Raw genomic sequence first — 25,378 nt, forward strand, 5'->3', positions numbered from 1 at the left:
CACATTTAGTAAAAAACAGTGAAAAATATATTTGATATATTTCAAATTCTGTGTATCAAATGACTATTTTTGCAATTTTCACCGTTACTGTTAGTGATTACTTTTAAGACAATTATCACACAATTATCAGCTGAAATAGATAATACCCATATATATGCACATGTAAGACAGGTAAAATGTTAAGAATTATGACTGTCACACTAATATTAGGTTCACACGTTATACCTTATCAAGTGAGTGCATAACAAACAATGGTCCCTCGTGAGCTTTGACAATTTTCTGTAAATTAGTTCCAGCCCAGACAAACATGTTACCATCACTGCCACCAGAATATGTTACGTCTTCAGTTTTTCCAAAAGCTATACACAACATATCACAGTTCTTGGCGATCTTTCCAAAAGTTCCTCGGCTGGATGTAAAACCTCCACCTATATATATACAGTGTACAGATATTAATAAATGTTAAAAACTTTGAAAAAATGGCAACACTGCAAGTATGTACAACAGAAGAATATCCTAAACAGCAGTGTTTAACAAATGTATTATCAACTTAAAGCAACACATACAATTTATTCCTTATCAAATTTTGTTTTTGTTGGATTAAATATCACACCAACACAATTACAGATCATATGATGACTTCTAATGCAGGAAGACCCCAGGTAGCCCTTTGTGCATTAATTCATCATTTTCTAGCACCTGGATAAAACTATCAACCTTCTGTAAGCCAGCTTGATGGCTTCCTCACATGAAAGAATTCTATGTAACAAGAGGACCATGATGGTCCTGAATCGCTCACCTCTTCCCACATGACCCAGTTTTGAGTATGACGTTGTTTTTTTTATTATTTGACATAGTGACCTAGTTTTTGAGCTCATGTGACCCAGTTTTGAACTTGACCTAGATATTATAAAGATAAAAATTCTGACCAATTTTCATGAAGATCCATTGAAAAATATGGTCTCTAGAGAGGTCACAAGGTTTTTCCATTATTTCACCTATTGACCTAGTTTTCAAAGGTACGTGAACCTGTTTTGAACTTTACCTAGATATCATCAAGGTGAATATTCCCACTAATTTTCATGAAGATCTCATGAAAATTATGGCCTCTAGAGAGGTCACAAGGTTTTTCTATTTTTATACCTACTGGCCTAGTTTTTGACCGCACATGACCCAGTTTCGAAACTGACCTAGATATCATCAAGGTGAACATTCAGATCAATTTTCATGAAGATCCATTGAAAAATATGGCCTCTAGAAAGGTTAAAAGATTTTTCTAATTTTAGATCTACTGACCTAGCTTTTGACCACAGTTGACCCAGTTTCAAATTTGAACTAGATATCATCAAGATGAACATTCAGACCAACTTTCATACAGATCCCATGAAAAGTATGGCCTCTAGAGAGGTCACAAGGTTTTATTATTATTTGACCTACTGACCTAGTTTTTTAAGGCACGTGACCCAGTTTCAAACTTGATCTAGATATCATCAAGGTGAACATTCTGACCAATTTTCATGAAGATCCATTCAAGGGTATGGCCTCTAGAGAGGTCACAAGGTTTTTCTATTTCAAGACCTACTGACCTAGTTTTTGATCGCAGTTGACCCAGTTTCAAACTTGACCTATATATCATCAAGATAAACATTCAGACCAACTTTCATACAGATCCCATGAAAAATATGGCCTTTAGAGAGGTCACAATGTTTTTTCATTATTTGACCTACTGACCTAGTTTTTGATGGCACGTGACCCAGTTTCGAACTTGACCTAGATATTATCAAGGTGAACATTCTGACCAATTTTTATGGAGATCCATTCAAAAGTATGGCCTCTAGAGAGGTCACAAGGTTTTTCTATTTTTAGACCTACTGACCTAGTTTTTGACCGCACATGACCCTGTTTCGAACCTGACCTAGATATCATCAAGACGAACATTCAGACCAACTTTCATACAGATCCCATGAAAAATATGGCCTTTAGAGAGGTCACAAGGTTTTTCTATTATTTGACCTACTGGCCTAGTTTTTGATGGCACGTGACCCACTTTCGAAAATGACCTAGATATCATCAAGATGAACATTCAGACCAACTTTCATACAGATCCCATGAAAAATATGGCCTCTAGAGAGGTCACAAGGTTTTTCTATTATTTGACCTACTGACCTAGTTTTTGAAGGCACGTGACCCACTTTCAAACCTGACCTAGATATCATCAAGGTGAACATTCTGACCAATTTTCATGAAGATCTCATGAAATATGTGGCCTCTAGAGAGGTCACAAGGTTTTTCTATTTTTATACCTACTGACCTAGTTTTTGACGGCACGTGACCCAGTTTCGAACTTGACCTAGATATCATCAAGATGAACATTCAGACCAACTTTCATATAGATCCCATGAAAAATATGGCCTTTAGAGAGGTCACAATGTTTTTCTATTATTTGACCTACTGACCTAGTTTTTGATTGCACGTGACCCAGTTTCGAACTTGACCTAGATATCATCAAGGCGAACGTTCTGACCAATTTTCATGAAGATCTTGTGAAATATATGGCCTCTAGAGAGGTCACAAGGTTTTTCTATTTTTAGACCTACTGACCTAGTTTTTGATGGCACGTGACCCAGTTTCGAACTTGACCTAGATATCATCAAGGTGAACATTCTGACCAACTTTCATAAAGATCCCATGAAAAATGTGACCTCTAGAGTGGTCACAAGCAAAAGTTTACGGACTGACGCACGGACGGACGGACGACGTACACCGCGCAATCACAAAAGCTCACCTTGTCCTTTTGTGACAGGTGAGCTAAAAAGCCAGGTTTCTATCTTTCAGCATTGAAGGGTTCTCTCAGCAGTGAGGCCATACCAAATGGATATGTCGTTTCGTCGGAACTACCGCATCAATAATTTCATTCCCGAGAAAAAAAAAATAAAAATCATCCGCCCGCACGTACATAAAAATCTCCGAAAAAAATGGTTTTTTTCCGATTACGCGGTCTGGAATAATAACGGCAAAACAGGTTTAATCGCTGTTTACATGCGTCAAAGTGATATTGATTGGATTTCATGCGTCCGTAATACATGTAGCTGACCCAAACTCAAAAAGTCAGGAATTATGGTGTTGTTCAACATTTGTTTTAAATTTGGAGTGTCTGTGCTAGTGCCACACATGGTCTTCGATGTACCAGTAGGTAATGGAGTAGCCACGTTCTACTTTTGTTCGATACAGTAAAAAGAACGAAGCCCGACTTGTAAGACGTGCACGGGGATGCAGTTAAAAATATTTGGATTAAACATAGAAAATATTGTTAGATATAAAGTTTTCAAACCATTTGTTATCAGTTGTTTAGTTCAGTATGTTAGATCTAGACCCCAAAGCTGAGGCCGACTACTATCTTAAAAAAATGTTTGTTCACAGATCCTGACCGACCCATCACATTGTCTCGGCCCAAATCTTTTTGAACGTAACTTCTTTAGTACAGCAGTCAGATATTCTACCAAAACGCATTTAATCAATTTAAAAATTGTTTAGCTTTTCAAATAAGTAGTGTAGATATGAAAATAATTTCTAACAAAATCTGTCCTTTTGTAACCCCAATTTTGCCTGTTTGTATATTAATTGGCTGTGAATTGACTGAATGGAAGAAACTGAAAAAAAAAACACACCTCCCCAACTGTAAATTTCTAGATCAGTCAAAGCACAGCAAATAACACTTTTAAGGGTGGCCATATTGGGATCATTCTTTGTCCGTCTGTTATCATTTTTGCCTGAAATGAATCTCTACCACAAAAACATAAGCTAGCCCGATCTATTAAGAAATTATTCCAAAGAGATTCGAGCAATGTCGAAGCATCTGTATGCCCAACTCTGTTTGGTCTCACTGGTCAAGTGGTTTATTACTTCCCCTCACCTCTATGGGTTGGAGTTCCACTAGGGGCACAAAGTTGTTCATGTATCGAAGCCATCTAACTGTGTTTCAGAAGAAATGTTATTCCACACATATGCCTGTTTTGTCTCAAATATTCCTCATCCTGTGCCGTCAAATAGGCACGCCTTCAGATTAATACAGAAAAATCAAAATTAAAAATAAGACACTCATCCCTTAGTAATTATAATTACAAAATAAAAACTAGAATGTGTCTGTAGGACAAAGGGTGTGCCCCCCACTGGTACATTTGTCACAAATAAAGGGTAATAATTCAAATGTTTGCAGTCTTAATGGGGTATAGCCTCAACAAACATTTTATGCAAAGGATTCATTACTCTAGGCCCTACACTTTTTGAGCTATGAGCATCACAAACAAAAAATCCATTATTTTGGCTATTTCAAGGGCCATAACTCTGTAATTAGAGCTAAGATTCCCAAGAAAAATGCCAAGTCTGCAAAGTGACATCACAATAAAGACTCCAGCAAGGTTTCCTGAATTTACATCTAATACTTTTTGAGCTAGGCACATAATTAGGTGAAAAAGTGCATTTTTTAACTATTTCAGGGGCCATAACTTTAAAAAAAGGGGGTGGAGCCAGCCAAAAATTAGAGGTGTGCAATTTTTATATCATGATAAAGACTTATGCAAGTTTTCAACCATTTATATTAAACACTTTTTGAGCTAGGTGCGTCACAAGGTGAAAATGTACATTTTTGACTATTTCAGGGGCCATAACTCTAAAAATGGGGGGCGTACCCAAATGAAAAATAGGAGGTGCGCAAGTTCATATCATGATTAAGACTCATGCAAGGTTTCATGAATCTATATCAAATACTTTTTAAGCTAGGCGTGTCACAAGGTGAAAATGTGCATTTTTGACTATTTCAGGGACCATAACTCTGAAAATAGGGAGCGGAGCCAGATGAAAAATAGGAGGTGCGCAAACTCATATCATGATTAAGACTCATGCAAGGTTTCATGAATCTATATCAAATACTTTTTGAGCTAGGCGTGTCACAAGGTGAAAATGTGCATTTTTGACTATTTCAGGGGCCATAACTCTGAAAATAGGGAGTGGAGCCAGATGAAAAATAGGAGGTGCACAAACTCATATCATGATTAAGACTCAAGCAAGGTTTCATGAATCTATATCAAATACTTTTTGAGCTAGGCGTGTCACTAGATGAAAATTGGCTTTTTTTACTATTTCAGGGGCCATAACTCTAATTAAAGGCCTGAAGGGCCTGAGTCGGCTAATGATTGATGTACTGACAGTATAGTCTACCAGTTTCAGTTTGTTTTTAGTTTTTTTCCCCAACTAAAGAGAGATTTTGTTACAATAAATGAAATGAACATTCGGTCGATGCCTAGTAAAACTTTGATTGACATTATACAAGTATTTAAACCCAATATATTTCTCTAAAATTGAAGAGTGGTTCGCAGAAATAAAAATGTTGAAAGTACAAACTACAATTTGACAGCTGACACTAAGATACTGCCCATGACTTTATATATTTTCCAGTAAACATTTGCCTCCGGCATTGCCAAAAGAGGCAATTATCGGCTGGTATATATTCGCACATGATAAAATTTGAATATGACAATTTATAATATTAAAACAAGAGGACCATGATGGTCCTGAATCGCTCACCTGTCCCCACATGACCCAGTTTTGAACTGAGTATGACGTCGTTTTTTTCTATTATTTGACATAGTGACCTAGTATTTGAGCTCATGTGACCCAGTTCTGAACTTGACCTAGATATCGAGATAAAAATTCTGACCAAGTTTCATGAAGATCCATTGAAAAATATGGCCTCTAGAGAGGTCACAAGGTTTTTCTATTATCTGACCTAATGACCTAGTTTTTGAAGGCACTTGACCCAGTTTCAAACTTGAAATAGATACCATCAAGGTGAACATTCTCACCAATTTTCATGAAGATCTCATGAAAAGTACGGCCTCTAGAGAGGTCACAAGGTTTTTCTATTAATTGACCTAAGGACCTAGTTTTTAAAGGCACGTGACCCAGTTTCGAACTTGACCTAGATATCATCAAGGTGAACATTCTGACCAATTTTCATGAAGATCTCATGAAAAGTATGGCCTCTAGAGAGGTCACAAGGTTTTTCTATTTTTAGACCTAATGACCTAGTTTTTGACCACACGTCACCCACTTTCGAACTTGACCAAGATATCATCAAGGTGAACATTCTGACTAATTTTCAAAAAGACCATTGAAAAATAAGGCCTCTTAGAGGTCACATGGTTTTTCTACTTTTAGACCTAATGACCTAGTTTTTGACCGCATGTGACCCACTTTAAAAACTTGACCTAATATCATCAAAGTGAACATTCAGACTAACTTTCATGAAGATCCAGGGAAAAATATGGCCTCTAGAGAGGTCACAAGGTTTTTCTTTTTTTAAAGACCTAATGACCTAGTTTTGAACCGCAAGTGACCCAGTTTCGAACTTGACCTAGATATCATCAAGGTGAACATTCTGACTAATTTTCATGAAGATCCATTGAAAAATATGGCCTCTAAAGAGGTCACAAAGTTTTTCTATTTTTAGACCTACTGACCTAGTTTTTGACCGCACATGGCCCTCTTTCGAACACGGCCTAGATATCATCAAGATGAACATTCTGACCAATTTTCATGAAGATCCATAGAAAAATATGGCCTCTAGGGAGGTCACAAGGTTTTTCTATTTTTAGACCTACAGACCTAGTTTTGGACAGCACATGACCCAGTTTCGAACTTGACCTTGATATCATCAAGATAAACACTCAGACCAATTTTCATACAGATCCCATGAAAAATATGGCCTCTAGAGAGGTCACAAGGTTTTTCTATTATTTGACTTACTGACCTAGTTTTTGATGGCACGTAACCCAGTTTCGAACTTGACCTAGATATCATCAAGGTAAACATTCTGACTAATTTTCATTAAGCTCCATTGAAAAATATGGCCTCTAGAGAGGTCACAAGGTTTTTCTATTTTTAGACCTACTGACCTAGTTTTTGACCGCAGTTGACCCAGTTTCAAACTTGATCTAGATATCATCAAGATGAACATTCTGACCAACTTTCACAAAGATCCCATGAAAAATGTGACCTCTAGAGTGGTCACAAGCAAAAGTTTACGCACGGACGGACGGACGACGGACGCTGCTCGATCACAAAAGCTCACACTGTCACTTTGTGACATGTGAGCTAAAAAACAGCGCGGATTGCCACATACAATTTGTAACGGATGGACGAAAGAACTGATATTTTACTGGTATTATAATGGGCCTGGCGATAGCCTTGTCATATGTTAGGTATTGTTCAATCATATTATAAGTGATGTCAATTTAAAGTATACTTACTTTTGCGTTTAGAGATACCTGTATGTAAATGTTGCTGAGTGTCAATATATAGTGTAACCGATATTAATAAATGCAGTTCTTTTTTAGTTAAAACTATCATTTATTCTATTTCAGACTTGTTAACCCCTTAAAAATCATGTCTGTTATCCCGATGTCCATCCACTTTCAATTATCCATTTTGATTCATGTAGACAGACAGGCCCAGACTGGGCAGAAAAAATGTTTGAGCCATTTTTACGTGGTCGGTAGCAGGGTGGGTGTGTGGAGGGGAGTTTCTTTCCGCTTTAAACTGCAGTCAGATTTTGAAATGGGCATTGCTGCAGGTGGTAAAAGGGCAAAGTATCAAACTGTAAAGTGGCAATATGGGGAAGGGTGTGGGAGGATACCCCCTCCTGCAAGAAGGGTTTGGGGTATTACCACAAAGAAATTTTTGAATATGTAGACCCTTGATACAGCCTTTGGTGCGATTTTAACTGAAAATCTTCTGTTTCAATTTCTAAATATTACCTAGATTCTTTCTAGTATTACAATATCCAAAGTATGACTGTCACTTCATCTTTTTACTTTCAGATCATGCCTCAGGACTAGAATATGAGTCTGATATAGATTATATGTAGGTGTAATAAAAATAAATTCTAGAATCATTTCTGTTACAATAATATCTATCATGTATGTTACTTGAATGTTAAAATTTCATAACACAGCTCGATATTTACCCAAAATATATCCGGATACGATTACACTTTTCTCCAGTTTCAACAATATATTTTACAAATTGTGATGATACGAAGACATTTAGCAGCAATTGGCAGTATCTGACATTGAAGTTTACGGTTAAATTACCTCTTATTTAAATCTTTTTTATAACAAGAGGACCATGATGGTCCTGAATCGCTCACCTCTTCCCACATGACCCAGTTTTGAGTATGACATCGTTTTTTCTATTATTTGACATAGTGACCTAGTTTTTGAGCTCATATGACCCAGTTTTGAACTTGACCTATATAATTATCAAAATAAAAATTCTGACCAATTTTCATGAAGATCCATTGAAAAATATGGTCTCTAGGTTTTTCTATTATTTCATCTATTGACCTAGTTTTCGAAGGTACGTGACCCTGTTTTGAACTTTACCTAGATATCATCAAGGTGAATATTCTCACTAATTTTCATGAAGATCTCATGAAAAATATGGCCTCTAGAGAGGTCACAAGGTTTTTCTATTTTTATACCTACTGGCCTAGTTTTTGACCGCACATGACCCAGTTTCGAAACAGACCTAGATATTATCAAGATGAACATTCAGATCAATTTTCATGAAGATCCATTGAAAAATATGGCCTCTAGAGAGGTCAAAAGATTTTAATAATTTTTGAGAGGTCACAAGGTTTTTCTATTATTTGACCTACTTTTCTATTATTTGACATAGTGACCTAGTTTTTGACTGCAGTTGATTCAGTTTCAAACTTGACTTGCTAGATATCATCAAGATGAACATTCAGACCAACTTTCATACAGATCCCATGAAAAGTATGGCCTCTAGAGAGGTCACAAGGTTTTTTATTATTTGACCTACTGACCTACTTTTTTATGGCACGTGACCCAGTTTCAAACTTGAACTAGATAACATCAAGGTGAACATTCTGACCAATTTTTATGGAGATCCATTCATAAGTATGGCCTCTAAGAGGTCACAAGGTTTTTCTATTTTTAGACCTACTGACCTAGTTTTTGACCGCACATGACCCTGTTTCGAACTTGACCTAGATATTAAACAAGATGAACATTCAGACCAATTTTCATACAGATCCAATGAAAAATATGGCCTTTAGAGAGGTCACAAGGTTTTTCTATTATCTGACCTACTGACCTAGTTTTTGATGGCACGTGACCCACTTTCGAACTTGGTCTAGATATCATCAAGATGAACATTCAGATTAACTTTCATACAGATCCCATGAAAAATATGGCCTCTAGAGTGGTCACAAGGTTTTTTTTATTATTTGACCTACTGACCTAGTTTTTGACGCACGTGACCCACTTTCGAACTTGACCTAGATATCATCAAGGTGAACATTCTGACCAATTTTCATGAAGATGTCATGAAATATATGGCCTCTAGAGAGGTCACAAGGTTTTTCTATTTTTAGACCTACTGACCTAGTTTTTGACAGCACGTGACCCAGTTTCAAACCTGACCTAGATATCATCAAGATGAACATTCTGACCAACTTTCATACAGATCCCATGAAAAATATGGCCTTTAGAGAGGTCACAAGGTTTTTCTATTATTTGACCTACTGACCTAGTTTTTGATGGCACGTGACCGAGTTTCGAACTTGACCTAGATATCATCAAGGTGAACGTTCTGACCGATTTTCATGAAGATCTTTTGAAATATATGGCCTCTAGAGAGGTCACAAGGTTTTTCTATTTTTAGATCTACTGACCTAGTTTTTGAAGGCACGTGATCCAGTTTCGAACTTGACCTAGATATTATCAAGATGAACATTCAGATCAACTTTCATAAAGATCCCATGAAAAATGTGACCTCTAGGGTGGTCACAAGGTTTTTCTATTTTTAGACCTACTGACCTAGTTTTTGAAGGCACGTGACCCAGTTTCGAACTTGACCTAGATATCATCAAGATGAACATTCTGACCAACTTTCATAAAGATCCCATGAAAAATGTGACCTCTAGGGTGGTCACAAGGTTTTTCTATTTTCAGACCTACTGACCTAGTTTTTGACCGCACGTGACCCAGTTTTGAACTTGACCTAGATATCATCAAGATGAACATTCTGACCAACTTTCATGAAGATCCCATGAAAAATGTGACCTCTAAGTGGTCACAAGGTTTTCTATTTTTAGACCTACTGACCTAGTTTTTGACCGCACGTGACCCAGTTTCGAACTTGACCTAGATATCATCAAGATGAACATTCTGACCAACTTTCATGAAGATCCCATGAAAAATGTGACCTCTAGAGTGGTCACAAGGTTTTTCTATTTTTAGACCTACTGACCTTGTTTTTGAAGGCACGTGACCGAATTTCGAACTTGACCTAGATATCATTAAGATGAACATTCTGACCAACTTTCATAAAGATCCCATGAAAAATGTGACCTCTAGAGTGGTCACAAGGTTTTTCTATTTTTAGACCTACTGACCTAGTTTTTGACCGCACGTGACCCAGTTTCGAACTTGACCTAGATATTATCAAGATGAACATTCTGACCAACTTTCATGAAGATCCCATGAAAAATGTGACCTCTAGAGTGGTCACAAGGTTTTTCTATTTTTAGACCTACTGACCTAGTTTTTGAACGCACGTGACCCAGTTTCGAACTTGACCTAGATATCATCAAGATGAACATTCTGACCAACTTTCATGAAGATCCCATGAAAAATGTGACCTCTAGAGTGGTCACAAGGTTTTTCTATTTTTAGACCTACTGACCTAGTTTTTGACCTCACGTGACCCAGTTTCGAACTTGACCTAGATATCGTCAAGATGAACATTCTGACCAATTTTCATAAAGATCCCATGAAAAATGTGACCTCTAGAGTGGTCACAAGCAAAAAGTTTACGGACGCACGGACGCACGTACGCACGGACGGACGACGGACACTGCGCGATCACAAAAGCTCACCTTGTCACTTTGTGACAGGTGAGCTAAAAACGTTGTTTCGTTTCGTCAAAGCAGCCAAACATAGACGATCTACTTTCGATTTCAAAAACTACAAGAAAATACAATTTAATGTTTCGCCGATTTGTTTATTTCTCGAAAAATCAGAAATAAAATCATTTTTAATATCAGTAGTAACTAAACAAACCAGTAAGAGCTTCTTCTTCCGATAATTTATCCATTTACTGACTGCAAAATTCAACCCACGCAAAGTCGTAGAAGCGTTGTTATAAACAGGTCACGCGTGTTCGCCGACAAGTGTCCAGAATGTAGTTAGGATTCATCCGCGAAGTCTCGCGGAAGAATTAACGTACTGCACATATCTTATTCGGGTCATTTAAAATGAAGCTGTCATAATTAAATTTCATCGATGTGGTAAACTCTGATAAGAGACATTCAAATGCTTTCAGAGGTACCCACTCAATAAAATACTAGCAGTATGTTCTGGAACTATATTTTGTCTTTCGTTGGATGTTACGCAAGCTTTGTAAGTCTGCGCAATTCATAAAATGCACAGCGCAATAAATTTGTTATTTATGCAGTGATTTTAAAGATTATTTTTTGAAACGGATAGGGTAACAAATGGATAATTTGGCTAATAAGTTAATATGCAGTTTTTATTTGAATTTGTGAACATCATATTTGCTATTTTGTGACAAAAGGGCATAAAATTCGTCACCATAATCATATGCGCAAATGTACTACCAAATCCCGCAGAATCGTTATGCGTGATGCGTGTTTATGCTTAATGAGTTACCGCGGAAGAAAATACGTGGCTTTATTCGAGTATTGCACAATTACAAGTCATAAATATGACAGATTACATCGTATATTGGTCATAGCAAATAGGATTGATATAAATGAACTTCATTCGATCAATGAACTCTTTGAAATTAGAGACAATCTAATGGAACTACATCACTTCGCTGTGTTGTGAGGCCATTTAAGAATGAGAAATCGTGCGATAGCAAGGACTCGTCAAACGCTTGACAGCATTTGCATTTTTGACTATTTCAGTGGCCATAACTCTGAAAATAGGGGGCGGAGCCAGACGAAAAATAGGAGGTGCGCAAGTTCATATCATGATTAAGACTCCTGCAAGGTTTTATCAATTTATATCAAATACTTTTCGAGCTAGGCGCGTCACGAACTTCGGACGGACGCACGGATAAGACCAAATCTATATGCCCCCACCACTCATGGGGGGGGGGGGGGGGGGGGGGGGCACAAAAACAAAGTGATTCAGTGAGTTTAGGCAAGAATTTATTTGCAAAATCATTCATGTAGTCTCTAAAACATATAGAAAAGCTAAATACTGTGTTACCCACACTGTAAATGTTTGATTTCTGTGTTATTTCTAAAGAAATGTTAACTTCATGTATAATGATAACCGCCTCCTCAAGGGTCCAAGCTGGGAAAAAAATTATAAAAAGCCCGCTCGCTCCATGTAAAATCTACCCGCCTCTGAAAAAATCAAAATTGAGAAAAAAATAAATAAAATAAAAATTTCGCCCGCTCGCTCCTATTTTTTTAAAAAAAATTCCGAAGAACTATTAATCACTTTGGTATGGCCTGAAGGGTAATTTTGTAGTCAGTACTTTAACAGTTCAGCCACAGAGATTCCTGTACCTTGTCAAATGTTTCTTCTGATTAAAACATTATATAAAGATAATTGTTCAAAATAAACTAGAAAATGCTTTTGTAAAAAAGCGCATGTCTCCCTCAATGCAAAGTCCTATAGGCAAGAAGTCAATAGGGGTCAGGAGCAAAAGTCAAAGAGACACTGATGGTTGGCTGCAATAGGGATCATCTACTTGGCATGTCCAGTCATCCCGCTAAATTTCAACACTCTTGGCCTAGTGGTTCTCAAGTCACTGTTCAGGCTCCTGTGACCTTGACCTTTGATCAAGTGACCGCAAAATAAATAGGAGTCATCTACTCTGCATGTCCAATGATCCTATTAAGTTTCAACATTTTAGGTCAAGTGGTTCTCAAGTTATTTCCAAAAAATGATTTTACATGAACAGGCCACTGTGACCTTGACCTTTAATAGACTGACCCCAAAATCAATAGGGGTCATCTACTCTGCATGTTCAATCATCCTATGAAGTTTCAACATTCTGGGTCAAGTGGTTCTCAAGTTATTGATCGAAACTGGTTATCAATGTTCAGGCCCCTGTGACCTTGACCTTTAACAGAATGACCCCAAAAACAATAGGGGTCATGAACAATCATCCTATGAAGTTTCAACATTCTGGGTCGAGAGGTTCTCAAGTTATTGATTGGAAATGGTTTTACATGTTCAGGCCCCTGTGACCTTGACCTTTAACAGAGTAACCCCAAAATCGTTAGGGGTCATCTACTCTGCATGACCAATCATCCTATGAAGTTTCATCATTCTGGGTCAAGTGGTTCTCAAGTTACTGATCGGAAATGGTTTTCAATGTTCGGGCCCCTGTGACCTTGACCTTTAACAGAGTGACTCCAAAATCGTTAGGGGTCATCTACTATGCATGACCAATCATCATATTAAGTTTCAACATTTTGGGTCAAGTGGTTCTCAAGTTACTGACCGGAAATGGTTTTCAATGTTCAGGCCCCTGTGACCTTGACCTTTAACGGAGTGACCCCAAAATCGATAGGGGTCATCTACTATGCATGACCAATCATCCTATTAAGTTTCAACATTCTGGGTCAAGTGGTTCTCAAGTTACTGACCGGAAATGGTTTTCAATGTTCAGGCCCCTGTGACCTTGACCTTTAATGGAGTGACCCCAAAATCGATAGGGGTCATCTACTGTGCATGACCAATCAATCTATTAAGTTTCAACATTCTGGGTCAAGTGGTTCTCAAGTTACTGACCGGAAATGGTTTTCAATGTTCAGGCCCCTGTGACCTTGACCTTTAATGGAGTGACCCCAAAATCAATAGGGGTCATCTACTTTGCTTGAAAAAAATTATCATATGAAGTTTCAACATTCTGGGTCAAGTGGTTCTCTAGTTATTGATCGGAAATCATATGGTTTTCAATGTTCAGGCCCCTGTGACCTTGACCTTTGATGGAGTGACCCCAAAATCAATAGGGGTCATCTACTCTTCATGACCAATCATCCTATTAAGTTTCAACATTCTGGGTCAAGTGGTTCTCTAGTTATTGATCGGAAATGGTTTTCAATGTTCAGGCCCCTGTGACCTTGACCTTTGACGGAGTGACCCCAAAAACAATAGGGGTCGTCTACTCCAGCAGCCCTACAATCGTATGAAGTTTGAAGGTTCTAGATCAAATGGTTCTCCAGTTATTGCTCGGAAATGAAGTGTGACGTACGGACGGACAGACGGACGGAAGGAAGGACGAACAGGGCAAAAACAATATGTCTCCCCCAGAGGGGGGGGGGAGACATAAATATCAAGCTGAATAACAACTAATGAATGGACACACAGACACTTTAAGAGCTAATACAAGTCAAAAGATTTTTACCTGCCTGCATCTAGAATTTGATATGTTTCACACCGACTGTGATAAGCTTGTTAGCATCAAAAGGATTCCATTTCACAACAAATATCTTATCTTTGTGACCCCTGGAATATAACATACATGTTAAAAATCATATCTGAAAAGTAAATTAACCTGCAATCATTTTAAGCGGTGAAAAAACTCTTCAGTTTACACATTTAAATGTGACGACTGGGGGTAAAATTTTAACATTTACTTTGTATATTTGAGGAAAAATGAAATAATGCTATGCCACTGCAACCAGTGCAGACAAAGATAAGCCTGCATGTCCATGCAGGCTGATCTTTGTCTGCATTGTTCGCTATTCTGTCTGTTAATTTTCAGTGAACTCCCCTTCGAATAATAAATGGTACTACCCAATTTGAATGACAGACCAGCTAGTCCATTTTAGAAATTTAGCAGGGTAAAGGTTAAAAGAACACATGCAAGTCAGTACCCAGTATCATACAAGAAGAAGGAAATGTTAGAAAATAAGGAAATAATACATGTATGATAAAAACCTGAAAGGTTATCAAATTATGTAATTCTGATTTCAAACAGAAAATTAATCTGGCCTACATAAGATATATATGTTTCTTTTTCTTCAATATGTGAGTTTTGTAATTTTAGCCATAAATGGAAAGTGTGCATGTGCTAGCAAAAAGGGGAGTAACTATAAATGGTATAAACCTAGTAGTGGCTAGTTTCTCTCCCTTTCTCCAATCCCACACCACAATGGAATGGTTGTCATGTATAGCTTTTTACCGACACAAGTATACATAACAAAAGGGCCATGAAGGCCCTGTATCGCTCACCTGACCTATTGACCTAAAGATCATCAAGATTAACATTCTGACCAAGTTCCATTAAGATATGACCTAGTTTTTGACCCCAGATGACCCAATATCAAACTCGTCCAATACTTTATTGAGGGTAACATTCTGACCAAGTTTCATTAAGATTGGGCTAAAATTGCGACCTCTAAAGTGTTAACAAGCTTTTCCTTTGATTTGACCTGGTGACCTAGTTTTTGACCCTAGATGACCCAATATCAAATTTATCCAAGATTTAATTGAGAGTAACATTCTGACCAAGTTTCAATAAGATTGGGTCAAAATTGTGACCCCTAGAGTGTTAACAAGCTTTTCCTTTGATTTGACCTGGTGACCTAGTTTTTGACCCCAGATGACCCAATATCAAATTTGTCCAAGTCTTAATTAAGAGTAACATTCTGAGCAAGTTTCATTAAGATTGGGCCAAAATTGTGACCTCTAGAGTGTTAACAAGCTTTTCCTTTTATTTGACCTGGTGACCTAGTGTTTGATCCCAGATGACCCAATATCGAACTCGTCCTAGATTTTATTGAGGGTAACATTCTGACCAAGTTTCATTAAGATTGGGTCAAAATTGTGACCTCTAGAGTGTTAACAGTCAAATTGTTGACGGACGGACAGACGAACGACTGACAGAGGGCGGACACAGGTGATCACTAAAACCAGATTAAACTTTAATACATTTTTCAGTGTACTATAAAGACATACAGACTTCTTTGCAGTGATAAAATTCAATCTGAAATTTGGAATTTGGTATAGCTTCAATTTGGCTATATCTGTAGTACTTCAGTTTAATTATGTTCCTCTTATATTATTAAAGTGCTTTTTTTTTAGTTTGGTTCTTTTTTAGTTTTCTTTTTTGTTGGGTTAAGAATCACACCAACAAAGTTTAGATCATACAGGGACTTTTATAAATTTTAAAGTGTAATTAAGTTATCACTCGATATCATAGACAAATCTACTATCTCAACTAAAATTGTAAAGAATAAAATAAACATTCTTTTAAGAAAATATTATTTTTCAAACTCGGATCTACTCGACTGTTTATAAAGTTTATATCTAACCTGAGAAGTCAACTGCACACAAACCCCTCTCATGATGACCTTTGAGTACTGACAGATTTCAATGTCTCAGCATCCCACACATGTACTGATGGATCTCTTCCGACCTGCATAACAAAAGTTACATGGCTGTTACATGAACATAATATGTGTATACATTAGCTATACAAGAGGGCCATGATGGCCCTATATTGCTCACCTGAGTAGAGTTGCTTGCTTGAACAAATTTCTTAGCTAAAGCTTTATTTGTTTGTTTGTTTGTTTTGGGTTTAACGCCGTTTTTCAACAGTATTTCAGTCATGTAACGGCGGGCAGTTAACCTACCCAGTGTTCCTGGATTCTGTACCAGTACAAACCTGTTCTCCGCAAGTAACTGCCAACTTCACCACATGAATTATCAGAGGTGGAGGACTAATGATTTCAGACACAATGTCGTTATCAAAGTCACGAGAACATACGCCCGCCCGAGGATCGAACTCGCGACCCGCGATCCGTAACCAAGGCTTACCTATGAGCTAGGGCGGCTTAGCTAAGCTTTAGATCTAGGCCTTCTGGTTTTTTTAGCAATTATGAAGATTCCCTATGCACAATCAAGTAACCCTGGGGCTGGGTCAATTTGACCCTAGGGGGTCAAGATTTGAACAAATTTTGTAGAGGTCCATTTTGAAGATTTTTTGTACAATCAAGTAACCCCATGGAGCGGAGCCAATTTGACCCCGGGGTCATGATTTGATCAAATTTTGTAGAAGTCTATTAGGCAATGCTACATGTCAAATATCTAAGATCTAGGCCTTCTGGTTTATTTTTAGAAATTTTTTGAAGATTTTCATATGTAAAATCAAATGACCCCTGGGGCGGGGTCATGGTTTGAACAGATGTTGTAGAGGTCCATTAGGCCATGCTACATGTGATATATCTAAGCTCTAGGTCTTCTGGTTTATTTTTAGAAATTTTTTGAAGATTTTCATATGTAAAATCAAATGACCCCTGGGGCGGGGTCATGATTTGAACAGATGTTGTAGAGGTCCATTAGGCCATGCTACATGTGAAATATCTAAGCTCTAGGCCTTCTGGTTTATTTTTAGAAATTTTTTGAAGATTTTCATATGTAAAATCAAGTTACCCCGGGGTCATGATTTTAACAACTTTAGTAGAGATCCATTAGGCAATGCTACAAGTCAAATATCTAAGCTCCAGGGCTTATGCTTTTTGAGAAGAAGATTTATTAAGATTTCCCTATGTACAATCAAGTAACACCTGGGACGGGGTCAATTTTGATCCCGGGGTCATGATTTGAATAAATTTGGTAGAGGTCCACTAGGCAATGCTTCACATCAAATATCTAAGCTCTAGGGCTTCTGGTTTTTGAGAAGAAGATTTTTAAAGTTTTTCCTTTTGGTTGCCATGGCAACCAGAGTTCTCCATGGAATTCAATTCTTTGAACAATTTTGAAAGGGGGCCACCCAAGGATCATTCCTTTGAAGTTTGGTGTAATTCTGCCCTGTGGTTTTCAAGAAGAAGATTTTTTTACAAATTGTTGATGCAAGACGGACGACGGACATCAAGTGGTCACAATAACTTCGTGACAGGTGAGCTAAAAAAGCTACTATTAAATGGACATGACACTTTAAGATCATTTTAAACAAAGCTGACAATTGTAATGTTTATGATATTTCTACCATGCAAAATAAGAAATCTATATAATTTTTCAGACATCTATGGCATTCTCTCTTATAAAAAAGATAAGGTAAATCAAGGATTTCTGAACACCTTTAACAGAGTTTTACAGGAATGAATACTCAAACGTATCAAATGAAGTCTCGGCTTTGACTTAAACATATTCAAGCTTAATAAGTCCATCTACCTACTTTGCCAGTAGTTATAAGATATCTGACAGAACATATAATGTAGCTGTATGTTCTGAAGAAAACTTGAAAAAGTTCCCAATGTGACAATCTCAATCAAAACATAAAACAAGATTATGTGATTAAGAAAACACACTTTAAACAATAGCAATCTGAACAAGGCAGTCTGAAAGACAGCTAAATCCCCCGCCACTGCTATGGATAGTGAAAGGGTAAACCTTTGATTTTAGCTGTGACCTTGACCTTGAACTGACATGGCTGACTCATGAATTCTGCACAATGTCTTGATGAGGTGATCATTTGACCAAAGTTTCATGAAAATCCTTCAAGGGGTTTAGGAGATACAGAGCTGAAACCTTTGACTTTCAGTTGTGACCTTGACCTTGAGTTGACATGGCTGACTCATGAGTTCTTGATGAGGTGATCGTTTGACCCAAGTTTGATGAAAATCCTTCAAGGGGTTAAGGAGATACAGAGTGGACACCAAATGGAAGGCTCAAACCTTCGACCCTTAGCTGTGACCTTGACCTTGAGCTGGCATGGTTGACTCATAATTTCTGCACATCCTTCTGATAAGGTAATCATTTGACCCAAGTTTTATAAAATTCCTTCAAGGGGTTTAGGAGATATAGAGCGGACACAAAATGGAAGGCTCAAACCTTTGACCTTCAGTTGTGACCTTGAGCTTGAGCCGACATGGCTGACTCATAAGTTCTACACATCGCCTTGATGAGGTGATCGTTTGACCCAAGTTTGATGAAAATCCTTCAAGGGGTTTAGAAGATATAGAGCGGACACAAAATGGAAGGCTCAAACCTTTGACCTTCAGTTGTGACCTTGACCCTGAGCCAACATGGCTGACTCATAATTTCTGCACATCGCCTTGATGAGGTGATCATTTGACCCAAGTTTGATGAAAATCCTTCAAGGGGTTTAGGAGATATAGAGCGGACACAAAATGGAAGGCTCAAACTTTTGACCCTAAGTTGTGACCTTGACCTTGAGCCGGCATGACTGACTCATGGGTTCTGCACATTGTCTTGCTGAGGTGATCATTTGACCCAAGTTTTATAAAATTCCTTCAAGGGGTTTAAGAGATACAGAGCGGACACAAAATGGAAGGCTCAAACCTTTGACCTTCAGTTGTGACCTTGACCTTGAGCCGGCATGGCTGACTCATGGGTTCTGTACATTGTCTTGATGAGGTGATCATTTGACCCAAGTTTTATAAAATTCCTTCAAGGGGTTTAGGAGATATAGAGTGGACACAAAATGGCAGGCTCAAACCTTTGACCTTGAGTTGTGACCTTGACCTTAAACCGACAAGGCTGACTCATGGGTTCTGCACATCGTCTTGATGAGGTGATCATTTGACCCAAGTTTCATGAAAATCCTTCAAGGGGTTTAGGAGATATGGACCAGACACGATTTTGTTACGGACGGAGGGACGGACGGACGCAGACCATTCCTATAATCCCTCCGCCACGGCGGGGGATTAATAATTCAGCCAACCAACTTGACCAGTAGGTGTAAGATTTCTGAGAGAACATACAATACACCAGTATGTTCTAAATATACCCACTGGCTTTGCAGTGATGAGAGCTTGACAAAGTCCCCACTACACAAATCTCAATTAACAAGAAACGTGGATATTCCACGAAAACCTGGTTTTCAATTGCATCACGCCAACTGGTTCTTTAAAAAAAAAGTCATATTCTATTATACATATATTTTTTATTATAACTATGACCATATTTTTCTATTTTTAATTACCCAATGGCATTAAAATTACCTTTTTGTCACCAAAAAATACAACAAATTTTGGGATCTCTATGAAATTTGAACCACTCACATTCCACAGCACAAAAATCTATTTTTTATTTCAAATATGACCGCATTTTTCTATTTTTAGCTACACTGACCATGACCCTGATCCAAGTGACCTCAAACACATTCCCAACCTTTTGTGTTTTGACAAAAGCTATCTACAAACCAAGTATAGTGACAATAAGTGTACCCACACAAAAGATATTGAGTGGAAGCCATTTTTCTATTTTTAGTAACAGTGACCCCAAATATCATTCAAAGCTAATTTTTCAGATAAGTTTGCTGTACACAAAGTTTGTTGGCAGTAAGTAAGTCCAAACTAAAATTATGAAGCAGAAAGTTTTTGATGATCACACTGAGAAAAAAATCTACTTTTAGTAACTGTGACCTTGACCTTGACCAAATGGCATTAAAATGACTTTTTTATCACAAAAAAAGAAGAAACAATTTTTTTGGATCTCAGTAGGTTTGAACCGACGCCCTTCCATCCCACTGACTAAAAAGTAGCTTTTTGCCCAAAGCTCTAGACCACTGCGCCAACATGGAATTTTCTAAGTGTGATGATTAAATAAGTTATCCTGATCTTGAACTTGACCCCATATTATACAATCCAACCTTGGTTTTTCTATAAGCTACCTATAGGCCAAGTTTAATTTCCATACATCAATGCAAACTAAAGTTATTGTACGAAAACCAATTTTTCTATTTTTAGCAAAAGCGACCTTGACTTTGACCCAAGTGCAATCCTAATCTTTGTCTCCTTATCATCTATCTACAGGCCAAATTTGGTGTCTATTGCTTGTTCCAAATTAAAGTTACTGTGCGGAAACCGAGTTTGACTCCCGCCTGCCCGCCCGCCAATCTAATAACTGCTTTTCTATGGTTAAAAAATAAAATGTAGTATGCGCATACAAAAAGACACTTAAAACAATAGCAACCTAAACAATTCTGTCCAGAAGTTAACACATAACACCCCTGTATGTTCTAAGTACAGACACTGGCTTCGCAGTGAGGAGAGCTTGACAAATAATCTCAAACAAAACATAAAATGTGTGCATAGGAAAACACACTTTAAATGCATGATCGCAATCCGAATAATTCAATCTCAAGATCAAAGTTCATTTCAGTACACAAAACTATGCATGTGGTTCAAATTTGAAGGCTGTAGCTTGAGAAATGTGAAAGTAGGTCACTAGGTCAAAATCAAGGTCAAATTTTATTTTGGAACAAAAAACTATGCATGTGGTCCAAATTTGAAGGCTGTAGCTACAGAAATGTGAAAGTAGGTCACTAGGTCAAGATCATGGTCAACTCATGTCAAGGTTCATCTTGCAACTCAAAACTACACATGTGGTCCAAATTTGAATGATGTAAGTTATGGACATGAAGGTTCTAAGTTTTTCCCTATATAAGTCTATATGAACCGTATGACCCCTGGGGCAGGGCCCTATTTGATCATAGAGTGATAATTTGAATAAACTTGGTAGAGAACCACTAAATGATGCTACATTACAAAATATCAAAGCCATAGTCTTTGTGGTTTGGACAAGAAGATTTTAAAAGTTTTTCCCTATATAAGTCTATGTAAACCATGTGACCCCCAGGGCGGAGCCATATTTGACCCTAGGGGAATAATTTGAACAATCTTAGTAGAGGACCACTAGATAATGTTATATACAAAATATTAAAACCCTAGGCCCTGTGGTTTTGGACAAGAGGTTTTTCAAAGTTTTTTCCTATATAAGTCTATATAAACCATGTGACCCCCGGGGTGGGACCATATTTGACCCCAGGGAAATAACCTGAACAATCTTGGTAGAGGACCACTAGATTTTGCTACATACCAAATATCAAAGCCCTAGGCCCTATGGTTTTGGACAAGAAGATCAGAAACTGTTTAACTGTTCCTGGCCAATGTGACCTTGACCTTTGACCTAATGACCTCAAAATCAATAGGGGTCATCTGCTGGTCATGGCCAACCTAACTATCAATTTTCCTGACACTAGGCCCAAGCGTTCTTGAGTTATTGCCTGGAAACCATTTTACTGTTCCTGGTCATTGTGACCTTGACCTTTGACATACTGACCTCAAAATCAATAGGGGTGATCTGCTGGTCATGACCAACCTCCCTATCAGCTTTCATGATCCTAGGCCCAAGCGTTCTTAAGATATCATCCGGAAACCGTTTTACTATTCAGGGTCACTGTGACCTTGACCTTTAACATACTGATCTCAAAATCAATAGGGGTTATCAGCTGGTCATTACCAACCTCCCTATCAACTTTCATGATCCTAGGCCCAAGCGTTCTTGAGTTATCATCCGGAAACCGTTTTACTATTCAGGGTCACTGTGACCTTGATCTTTGACATACATACCTCAAAATCAATAGGGGTCATCTGCTGGTGATGACCAACCTCCCTATCAACTTTCATGATCCTAGGCCCAAACGTTCTTGAGTTATCATTCGGAAACGGATTGGTCTACATTCCGAACGACCGACCGACATCTGCAAAACAATATACCCCTCTTCTTCGAAGGGGGGCATAAATATATCATTCTGAGATTATTGTATAGATATTCAATCACTTTCTAAAGTTATTAAAATTTCTATCTTTAACTGGTCCATTTATAGGATATTTTGCATAATACTTGCAGTGTCTAGACAGCTGAGACCAGTACTTCAGTGCTTGACTTAAAGAACTTGAAGCTTTCTATATAAACAAGCAGGTCATGATGACCCTGGATCGCTCACCTGAGTAATATGATTTTTAAAGTTTTTTCCTATATAAGTCTAATACTATGTAAAACTTGGGACCCCCGGGTCGGGGCCTCTTTTCACCCCAGGGACATAATTTGAACAATCTTCATAAAGGACCATTAGATGATGTCACATGCCAAATATCAAGGCTCTACGCCTTGCGGTTTTGGACAAGGAAATTTTTAAGATTTTCCTTTCAGTTGCCATGGCAACCAGTTGTGTGGAATTCAATTCTTTGAACAATTTTGAAAGGGGGCCACCCAAGGATCAATCCTGTGAAGTTTGGTGTAAATCTGCCAAGTAGTTTTCAAGAAGATTTTTTTAGAAATTTTTAGAAATTGTTGATGGGCGCACAACCCACGACGGACGGCCACAAAAGACTAAAAAAATAAATTAGAATAAAATGTCAATTAAGTCAATAACTGTGAAAACCACAACTGACAAACTGAATTTATGTATTCTTTTACTATTTGAATCAATTTTATTTTGTTGGGTTTAAAGTCACACCAACAAACTTTTCAGCTTTTTGTGGTGGAGGATGAACCCAGGTGTCCCTCCAGTAATTTTTTTCAGGCATGAGTCAGCACTTTGGTAGAACCACCAATCTTCCCTAAGACAGCTGAATGGCATCCTCACATGAAAGAATTCTATATCCCAAGCAATGGTTTCAAACCCACAGTTGTGATGAGGCAAATGATTCAAAGTCAGCAACCGTAACCACTCGTCCTGGAAAGTCTCTTGAATAAAGTAAGATGAAAAAGAAGAGAAAATCTACAAAAGCCTACCCATGTAACAAGAAACGCGGCAATGCCACGAAACCAGGTTTTCAACACTTTTCATAAGAATAAACAAGAGTGCCAGAATGTCACAATATACGCCCGTCACAGCAAATTTCTTTACTCTAGCACCTGTATTTGCAGATGTAATTTTAATTTTGTAGTTGTTTAGTAATCATTGTAATTCTTTTGTTTTTCTAAGTCCACAAAAAAACTCCTTACCAGGTAGAGATACCTTAAAATACACCTAAAATTAGAAAGTAACAACTATGTTGTACCACAGAAAAGTGGTCTTGGTTTTTCCCTACGGTCAATTATAAAAAAGTTACAATATAAGTTATTTATAGTAACAACTAAGGGAAGTTAATCTTAAAAAAAAATACAAAAAAAAAAGAAAAAAAAATACAAAAAAAAATTGTAAGTCCACACAGAAATCCTTACCAGGTAGGGATTGGTCAAAATACACCTCAAAATTGGATGTAACATGCATGTTGTACTACAGAAAAGTGGTCTTGATTTTTCCCTACGTCTAGTAATGAAAAAGTTACAATATAAGCTATTTATAGTAACAACAAAGGGAAGTAATTCTAAAGAAGGGAACTGCGCAAGACACTTCGTCTCATGATGGTGTATAATTGTGCCAAGTTACATCAAAATCCCTCTATGCATGAAGAAGATATGCTGCGGACAAAGTTTTCATTCTTGTATCCTTTGACCTCTAAGTGTGACCTTGACCTTAGACCTAGGGACCTGGTTCTTGAGCAAGACACTCCGTCTCATGATGGTGAACAATTGTGCCAACTTTCATCAAAATCCCTCCATGCATGTAGAAGATATGCTAACCCTAACCCTAACCTAACCCTAACCCTATTTTTAGTAACAATGACCTTGACCTTGATCCCAGAAACCCCAAAATCAATCCCAAGCTACAACTTTATATAAGTTTTCTATACACCAAGTTTCATCATGATAGCTCATTCCTAAGTTAAGTTATTGACCGGAAACCCTTTTTCTATTTTAAGTAACAGTGACCTTGACCTTGACCCCAGAAACCCCAAAATCAATCCCAGCCTTTGTCTTGATATAAGCTAAATACATACCAAGTTTTATTCAAATATCTTTACCGAAACAAAAGTTATTGACCGGAAACCCTTTTTCTATTTTAAGTAACAGTGACCTTGACCTTGACCCCAGAAACCCCAAAATCAATCCCAGCCTTTGTCTTGATATAAGCTACATACATACCAAGTTTTATTCAAATATCTTTACCGAAACAAAAGTTATTGACCGGAAACACAAGTTTGACGCCGCTGCCGCCGCCCGCCCGCCCGCCCGACCGAAATCTACCCCAATCTAATAACTCAGGTTTTCGTTGAAACCTGGTTAAAAACTCCAGCACATTTTCTCTTCTTGCCGGCACCAAGTTCTTCTTTCATCAGTTTCTTCATCTTGATGACATCTTCCCGGTACACAATTCACTGGTACGACACCTGTTTTTCTTGTTCCAGATCACTGTCTAGCGCTCCTACATCACTTGGGTCAGAGTCGCTCTCTTCGCTGTTTGAGTCTACAAAGCCTGGAAAAAAAGTAATACCGCCCAATGTTATACAACTGAATTAAGACACCAGTCTACAAACTCCAGCATTTTATTTGTTGGTTTAAAACTCATTCTTGAAATTGACTAATGACATGTCTTCATTTTGAGACTGGTCTTCAAGCTAAAGTTTATAACACAAATTCCAAACAGTGCAAGTTACACCTAT

General features: G+C 37.7%; 1 long non-coding RNA gene across 1 annotated transcript; it reads right to left on the minus strand.

Annotated features, from left to right (window-relative positions):
• Window positions 1-230: 230 nt before the first annotated feature.
• Window positions 231-25,186, minus strand: LOC128555134 (uncharacterized). The gene is made up of 4 exons (XR_008369816.1): window positions 24,995-25,186; window positions 16,391-16,494; window positions 14,479-14,579; window positions 231-428 (listed from the first exon to the last, which is right to left on the minus strand). It is a non-coding gene; the product is annotated as an uncharacterized LOC128555134 (long non-coding RNA).
• Between the last annotated feature and the right edge of the window lie 192 nt (window positions 25,187-25,378).

Source organism: Mercenaria mercenaria, chromosome 2 (genome assembly GCF_021730395.1).
Source record: "Mercenaria mercenaria strain notata chromosome 2, MADL_Memer_1, whole genome shotgun sequence".
Lineage (NCBI taxonomy): Eukaryota > Metazoa > Mollusca > Bivalvia > Venerida > Veneridae > Mercenaria > Mercenaria mercenaria.